This window comes from Myripristis murdjan, chromosome 8 (genome assembly GCF_902150065.1).
Source record: "Myripristis murdjan chromosome 8, fMyrMur1.1, whole genome shotgun sequence".
Lineage (NCBI taxonomy): Eukaryota > Metazoa > Chordata > Actinopteri > Holocentriformes > Holocentridae > Myripristis > Myripristis murdjan.
In genome coordinates, this window is record NC_043987.1 from 19103308 (window position 1) to 19112609 (window position 9302).

Consider the following 9302-nt stretch of genomic DNA (forward strand, 5'->3'; position numbering starts at 1 on the left):
GAGCAGAAACCAATTACCATCCAAGACCTGCTATTATTCTCAGAGAGGCGGCTGCCTTCTTTCCCCTGCATCTCCACAGAGACAGAAGAAGAATCAGGCGCTTTTGTCTTGGAAATGTGTGTTTATGCCATAGGTTTGCCAAAGGACATGGAAAAACCATTATTACAGGTCATGACAGTACAGCCACAAAACATTATTCATTTTCTGTCCTTTAACCTCGTTGTCTCTCAGGGGAAAATCTTTTGAAGTCTACATCCTGGTGTAAAATATGGTCATTATTCCATTATATGGAACCTGTATTTGAAACTGATTTTGTGAATGTAGTCATCAAAGAGTTAAGGTTAAAAAAAGGAATCAGCATTATTATTATTTGCTACCTGTTTTTAATGTGACAGTGGTTAGTGGAGAATAACAGGGAAATACATGGGAGAAATAGTTGATGACATGCTACATAGGTCATGTGTCAGGTCCAAGCTCATAATGCTGTGAGTACATGGCATGCGCACCAGTCCACCAGGCCACCGGGACACCATTAGTGCATGATGTGTGCCTCATTATTTTTGACACTTACTTAACACCAAGCAGCCGCTTTCTTTTATCCTCTCGGCAAAGGAGATGAAGCTACTGTAATCAAAGAAGACAATGATCGGTGCCAGCCTCTTCGCCAGGCTTGGTACGTGCTTTGATGTCATATTTTGGTGTAGCGCACTGTGGCCCATGCCAAAGAGCACCCATAGCAGCCAACTGTCTGACAGGCTGCCTTTCATCAGAATGACATCATACTGCTACTTGATTACTTTCCATGAGCTCTTCCAGGCCTGGGAATTTTCTCCCAGGAATCTGAAATCATCATCCCCGCCTTTTGCACCCTTTGCCTTTAAATTAAATAAATACATCTGAGATACACAAGCATGTGTGACTTACATGTTTATATTCAAATGTTACATTACACTTTATATGTTAGGTACATGTAGAGTGTATTGGTCCTGGCTAGTCATGTGTAAATTTTGCTAGGCCTCATTAGGCAATAGCTTGTTCTCTTAGATACTCATGACACCAGGTGGAGCACAACATGTATTCCCAGGCAGTAGGAGGATGCAAAATTACAAACACAAAATGAGACATGTTTTGTCATTTTCATGGAAAGTAAAAACAACTGTACACATTGAAATCTTTCAACTCAAAATTTCCCTGCCCTTGAATTTGCGTCGGCGGGGAGAGCAGTGATAAATTACAAGGTAGAATCTGAAATGTTTGCTTTTGGAGGAAACTGAGAAAACTGCCGTGTGGGGTGGATATTTATAACCAACTTCTCCTCCCCAGGCCAGGCAGGCTGGGAGTGTTGCTGCTCGGCCCAGCTTCACAGGCCCGCTGTCTGTCTTCACCTGTAGGTCAGGAGTCTGAGCCACGTGGGTAGCTTGGGCAGCAAGTAGGAGCCTCTCCCACCGGGTGCTCTCCCCACATCATACAGACTCTCCTCTAGACGCCCTGGAGCTGAGGATCAAGAGGTGTCTGCGGGCCTACGGCCATCCGCTAACTGGAAACTAGAGTTTAAGATTTTCAAAAGGAAAATGTTTCAAAGGATTAAAGGCTCTGTTTGTTTATTCTCAGTAGAGAGGATGTAGAGAATGACAGCATATCTTCTTAAGAGGTTGAGGTGGGATAGATGGTACATAACTTATGTGGCTGCCAGGTCCATGGTACCCTTTGATGTGTTAAGTTGCGCCCAGCAAAGATCATGTTCTGTTACAAACATCATTAGGCATGATTGTCACGGTCTGGCTTAGCACAGCTTCAGAAAAAAAACGCAATTTTCACTGATGTAGGGGAAGAGCGTTTTTTTTTTTTTTTTTTTTTTTTTTTTTTAAGAACCACCTCTGCTTCCTACACAACCTCACAAGTCACTGAAAACTGTGTGTCTTGCTTCCTGAAAAGATCTCATCTTTGCTCTCCCAGTTACCTGTGGTTGGCCAGTGGAAACATTTATTCAAAACAAGGTGGCATATCTGTTTGGAAATGCCAGCACCCGCTTCCCTTCCTCCAGCGGCAGGAAGAAAGTGGTCATTTGTGGGAAGAGGAAAGTGTTACTCAGGCTTTACTCACAAAACGTGAGAGTGGAGGAGCAGCCAGCATCAGGACACATCATCTTGTTTTTGTGATGACTAATGAGCAGATTGCCGCCAGCATATTACACTCACTTTTATCTGGTTTTGATCTGTGAATAATTCACAGTACTGGTATCAGGACATGAGGGTTCATTTTGAACATTCCTGACCCCCATTTCCATAAGACAGTGAGGAAATGAATACATAAAAAAAAGATATCTCCAATTGTATTCATTTCTATTGAGAATTTTTTTTTTCAGATGTCAACCAAAAAATCATACTAGAAGGCTAATGCGTAGCTCATAATGGTTTTGCAACAAAATTTTATATATTGCATTTGGAACGTATCTCATTTTTTCAGGAGAGGCATTTATCTGCTTTTGGAGTTATACAGATCTTTTTGTTGTTCCATAATTAATTGCTTTGTTCTTGTTCCCTTCAGTATACACATAAATGTACTATATAAATACTACACTTAATGATGAGAAAAAGAACAATTAAAGCAATTCTTTTGGAAAATAAGACAAAAAGCTATCAAAGTGAGTGCCCTTACACATCTGGAGGACAGGTGCAGGGCCAATTCTCCCATGTAAGAATTTCTTCCCCCCAATTTACTCATTCAAAGCACCGCAAAAGTGAGAGTGAGGCGGTTGTGTACCTCTGGAATTGATAAGGGAGCAGGTTTGAGTCGTAGGGAATCCAAAGGGGACGGCTATCCCTGTAAAATGAAAGCACACCAGGCAGGTAGGGGAGAGGACAACTGTAACATGTCTGAAGCATAACCTGTTCCCCGGCCCTCACTTTGAAACCAGATGAAGATCGGCTGCAGCCCTGAAGTCACTGCACCTTCAAAGGTAATTAACACATGGCTTTTGTTTGGGTCCGATGAGCGCCAGATTATGTAGGTACAGATGGTCAGGGGGGTGGACGACAGATACCAAGAGCAAGGTGTGCTTGGATGTGCTTTCATGTCAGCAGGAAGTGCTTGACCCCTGGCCCCCCCTTGACCTCAAATCTAGGCTGTCAACGCTATTTCCTTGAGTGCCCTGTAAAGATTAACATGTGGACAGAGACAGGGGGCCTTCGAATCCCCGCATGATGAGCGAGAGGACTCAGCTGGCATCTCGCAGCACAACACCTTTTGCCAGTTACGCAAATGGGAGTCAATGAAAGATTAAAGCCCGAGTTTTCTATTTTTTTTTTTATTAAGTCCTCATGAATGAAGCTGAGTTGTTGGCTATTGTCAGAGGTAAAGAGTCAAAGAGTCACTCCTCATCACCATCTGATCCGTTTCTGTTTTGCCTCATGAACTTCACATTTCGAGCTTCTGTTTCACCCTGCGCTAAAATCTGCCACCTGGCGTTATCTCTCGAGGTGGTAATCGGCAGGGCTTCCTCTTGTTGCCATCAAAGGGAGAGAGGTTGCCGTCTTGCCTTGACCTTGAAGCCACAGCGTTCCATATTGCGCACGGGTGTGCCTACATTTGGAGACCACTCCGATGAGCCATTTTACCCTTTAACCCCTCTGATCTCGCTCTCTCCCAAGCACAGACACCACAGGGACCATGTGTAGCTCCATGGGTAAAAAAGGAAAGGTGAGGCATCAATCTAATACCACCATATCATCCATCTGGGGCCAAGTCTTGATGTCAGCCTCAGTTTTCTTACCTGAACCTTGGCTGTGGTTTTGCTCTGAATCACTGTTTACTCAAAGTGATGGGAAATGAAAAATCCACATTGTTTGTGTGTGGTCAGTAAGCTGTAATCATCGTTTCGAGTTTTGTTTTTCCTGCACATGGTTATGGTATTGATGCAACAGTGCTTCACGGCTTTATTTAAAAATGTTTTTATGTCTTTGTGAGCATGTGCTCTGGAATGATTCTGTCAGAGCTCAGATTCTTTGTGACCAGCGACTGAAACATCCAGGGTTTGATTCAAAGGGCTGAGTAATGCTAAGCTTGTGGCTGCCAAATGTCCGGGCTAAAATGGGCACGCTGCGATGTTCAAGTCATATTACAGGGAGCATGTCAGCATGGGAAAAAAAATGTGGGGAGATTCAGATTTATAGTAGTAAAATTGCACTAAACTCTATTGTCAGTCGGGAGCATCTGATCATTTCAGACCGACATTATCTGTGCCTCTGCTGCCTGTGTCAAACACACACACACACACGCACGCGCACACATATACACATACGCATAGACACAGCGTGCCCGACAGTGTAATACAAATCATCTCAAGCAGACACTTGGATCTGTAGGTCAGTGGTCTGTCTCAGGAGAGCGTTTGATGACGGCGTTTTATTGTTCCAGAAGGTCAAGATCTTCAAAGCTCTCCTTCTGTTCTCCACAGGGCACCCGGGCAGCAGCTGTCGGAATACACTTGGCTTTGTGTTTTTATACGAGAGAAGAGGTAGGTCAAGCCCCACTCGCACAGAAATGTTTTTAGTGGGAGTAGGCACACAGTGGACACCATAATATTGTTGTTCTGCCCTTTTGTGCTGAAGAGTGGGGAGCGTGTGAATCCCTTTGGATGGGATGTCACCTCTCCCCAAGTTTGCTGCTGATCAAATAGTCTTTTGGCAGTGTGTATGTGTGTGTGTGTGTGTGTGTGAGAGAGAGAGAGAGAGAGAGGGAGAGAGAGCAAGAGAGAGAGAATTGTTAGAGACAAAACAGACCACCACTTGGGCTTTAGATCAAATGTCTTCTCTCTTGGGATCCCATAATGCACTGTATACAAGCTTTTATGCTGAGGCCAAAGTCCTGCATGGTACAAGCAACTTATTCTGGCAGGTTTATACTGTAGATGATCGGACCTGGCCTGCTGAAACTGATCAAAATATGAATAATTCTCACTGTATAAATAATTATGTGCTCAAAACTTTGCAAGAACCTGATTGTATTTGGCAAATTCCTCCTGGTATGTGATGACCATGTAACAACATAGGTTTTAATCTTGCAATGCTATAAATATCTTCAAGCAGTGTGTGAGTTTCTTGAGTGGATGAATGAGGGTCTCATTCAGAAAGTTCAACATCTAATTGGACAAATTAGATGTCTGAGGTATGACCTGATTTGACCTGAGAAATGCAAGGCCGCGAGCATCTGCTAATGCTGATAAGGCGTGGTAGTACAAACACATTGTAATGTTTTTTTGTTTTTACACAGAGCTCTTTTACGAAGAGGTTAGACCACAAAGTTCCCTAGCAGCAGCAGCATGGGTGATGATGGGTTCAATAAAGGTTTCTAAACAAAAGCAGTCTAAGAGCGCAAATGAGAAGAACATTTTGGAGCTGGTTTTCCTCATCCTCCAACAAGAATGACTTTGTCCCCTTCTGGCCTCACACCAGCTAAGAAATCAAAGCCAACAAAGATGCAAAGGTAAGACGTAGATGGCCCTGGTGAGAGGTTCACACACTGTTTCTCTGACCCCCTGCACCCAGCAGCTGACCACCCTGAAACGCTGACTTTTCTTATCCTCGCTGTGACGCCCTGCCATCTTACAGGATGTCCATGAAAGACTCCCTCTGCCCCCACCCGTCTTCACACCCAGCAAGTTGAAGAGGGTCCTTTTTATGCCGTTGCTATGCATTTGAAGTGTCCAGTTGCTAAACACATAAGCTCGAGAAGGTCTGTGGTTTGTGCCTTTGATAGCTGGAATGTTCTTTTGGACTTTCTTACAAAGCATCGGGTCAAAACGCACCAGCGCTCGCTAATTTATTTTCCAGCTTCACGGCCATGTAGAATAAGAGTGGCCTTGTAGTATCTTGTGTATCTCTTCTCTATGAAATGCCACTGAAATAACAATTTGTTTCCACCTAACTTGCTGTGATTCATCCACATTTTCTGTTTGGTTTGCTTAATTGCAAGTCAAACTGGGGTGATGAAAGTCGCAGCCACCCACTTTGCCCCACAATGCATCAGTAGCTTGTCACAGCTGTCAGATAAAGATGATTTTTCAGCTGCCCAGGGTGAAATCAAATTGAAGCCGTGTGGATAATTCCTAGCATACAATAACAGAGCTGTTTTACATTCCCATCGATAGCCACTAAGATTGAAGACAGTTGGTGGACTCTGCCAGATTTCTTGAATTTACAATCCCTAGCAATCCCTAGGCTTTGGTGTGTTGTCAATGCCAAGAAATAGCAAAAAACTGATTACATGCAAATATGACACTAAGTTTGAATTAATCTATGAAAAATGTGTGTTGCAGAAGAAATGCAAAAGTGTTTATTTGCTGCTTTTACAGCAATCTGTACACTGCAGCGGAGCATCTTGCCAGACTTTTTTTCCCATCTTTTCATCAGAAACCCTTGCTAAGCAACATCACTGAACTTGCGTGAGAGAGGGACTCAGTAGCAGTAAGGGGTTTGTGCTCAAACAAAATGCTGTCACTTTGATCATTTCCTACTGGTCTTTGATCTTGGCATTCTTGAAAGGACTGATAATGATGTTTAATTGATTATGTAGAATGAGGGAGCTCGGTTTGCTCTCATATCATTCATTCCTCCCTTTTTTGTGTTTGCTCTCCAAAAAGAAGATCGCTCGCATGCCATATTGCCCCTTCCCTTTCTTCTTCTAAAACAAATAAAGACGTCAAACATCAAAGCTGTTCTTGGTTAATAAAAGAAGACCTCAAATATTTTCCATTATGTTTGACATGGTTTTGGGTTTCGCCAACCAGAGGAATAACAACAGGACGGAATAAAATGACGCTTTTTTTGTTGTTGTTGCTCTGTTTCTGTGTTACAGAGGTTAAGCAGACCAAACTGGAGCCTGTTCTTTGATCTTGGTGGATCTAATTATTCAAAGGTAGTCTCTCTCTCTCTCTGTCGCTCTCTCTCTCGCTCTCTCTCTTCCAGTTCTTTTCTGAGACACAAGTCTCTCCACCCTGACAACACACTTCACTGCTCTCTCTCCTTACTGTCCCTTTCTGTGCTCCTGATTATGATATCCAGAGTTCCCGGTTAAAACAACAGTCAGTCAGAGGATCGCTTTCCTTTGAAGTCGACGTCAGTCACTTGTGTTTCTGTCTCAGGCCAGAGCGCTGACCCCTGACCTGCGCTGATTACTTCCGTGGCACAGCCAAGTAGAGATAACTGTAAATACAGCCCTTTGATATCCACTTGAGAGTGGGAGGCTGAGCCTTAGGGAAATACACAATACATGGGTGCACAGACATGCGGGCATGTGTGTGCACGCAGTCACACATGGACGCACACACAAGGCACCATATGGCAGAGGTCAAGGAAACATGCGTATGACTCTCTGATCAAAGCCTTACACAATGACATTTGACCCTCTCTGTACCCAAATCAAAGAAAATTTGCAGGGGAGGTACGCGAAATGCACGTCTTAAATCTTCCTCCGGGTGTCAAGCTTATCTGGGAATTAAAACAACCGGCTACCCAGGAACAGAATTCCTATATGATATTCATGTGGTCTCAAAACAGTTAAATCAGTGCCTCTTGTTTTTTCTGGGACGCCATTGAAACAAGAGACTTGCTGAAGCTGCTCAAGTAACAGGCTTGCAGCCTCGGAGGATGTTTTAGCTTTTATATCCAACAGTTTAATTTAATCTTAGTGCTAACAGTGATCCAGGGAATGTGACCATAGACGCTGCAAAACCATGTTGGTTACTGTTGGCCCCTGCAGTTCCTGTGACAAAGCAGCTCCAGGATCTGTATCTTGATGAGTACCTTGACTCAAGAGACTTTTTCAAGCCCACACATCCAGAATCGAATCTGTCCAACAGCACACAGAAACAGCATGTATGCCTTCTCTTTTACACGGGATTCTCACTTTGACTCAACATTTGCATTTGTCACAGCATCTTTTTGCTTTTGATTGAAAACTGTGCGTTATCTGCTTCCACTTACTCGAAGGTTGTGCCCCTGAGTGATGGCTGTGAGACAGTCCAAGTTCAATAATGTGCGCTCCAGTCTGTCTGACCGTGAGGAATAGTGATGGAGAGATGGAACACAATGGATGGATGGAGACACAAAGACTGTTGGGATTACTACTTTACTGGCAGGGTCTGCTTGTTGAGGTCTATTAGAAACACTGTGGGATAAATCAAAGAAGAGCAGAAGAGGAGAATTTAACACTGTCAACATTCAACACGTACATCAGATGGTGGGAGAGCACAGGACAGTCTGGTTGTTTTGTTTTGTTTTATTTTTTTTTCCCTCTCCAATATGTTTTTTTTTTTTTCTTTTTGAAGATCGCTTGCTTTGTGCGTAGATATTCTTTTATCTTCGAAATAAGTATTTAGTCAACATGACAGTCCAGATGGCAGATTGAAAATCACGTCCAAAGAAACACACTGATAAAATCTATTCCAACATGCATACAAAATGTAAACAATTGTAAATAGTCAAGCTGCACTTGGCGTATGAGCCAAATCACTATCATGCCTGAATTAGCTCTTTGAGGATGCTGTTACAAAGTTAATCATAATCATGTTTTGTTTAAAACAGACTCAGTGAGAGGATTTAAGTCTCCTGAGAATGCCATTAAAGGCCCAACACTCTGCCAATGGCATATATAGTCATTACTGGAATGACTGTTGACATGTTCCGCTAAACAAGACCAGAGTTGACCGCGCTCTCATGTGAGGGACAAATGAAGATGAGCAGATGAGAGTTCCTCGATGGGGACTCTCTCTCTGTCTCTCTCCATCTTCAGCTGTAATTATGGCCTCTCTTTTTTCACTCTGTACTTCCAATAAGCTGTGGTATTTTCTTTTTCTTTCTCTCGCTCTCTCTCTCTCTCTCTTTTTTTTTTTTTGGAGAAAAGAAAAGCCTGAAAGACTAGCATGTTGTTGGACTGAATGTTGCGTTTGAGCCCAGAATAGTAAACACAAAGCCTTGTAATTTGCAGAATGCTTTTGTCATCTTTACCTCTAATTTCTCTTTCAGCACCAAGCGAGTGCCACATATGAAGAGCGGGAATCAAAGGAAGCTGTGGAATTCGTACGGGTAAAAATGAACACAAAAATGAGTGACAGCCACTCAGACTGACTACTGGCTGGTTATATCTGTCATAGCCCTGCTTCTCACAGCCAATTGATAGTGCTTTGTTCAATCATCTAACATTTTTTAGACAGTCATTCACACACTGTAGACGCATGAGCAGATAATGATCTACAACAGCAGGTCTCAGTTTTGTTCCTCGGGTCCCGCAGTCCTATTTTACAC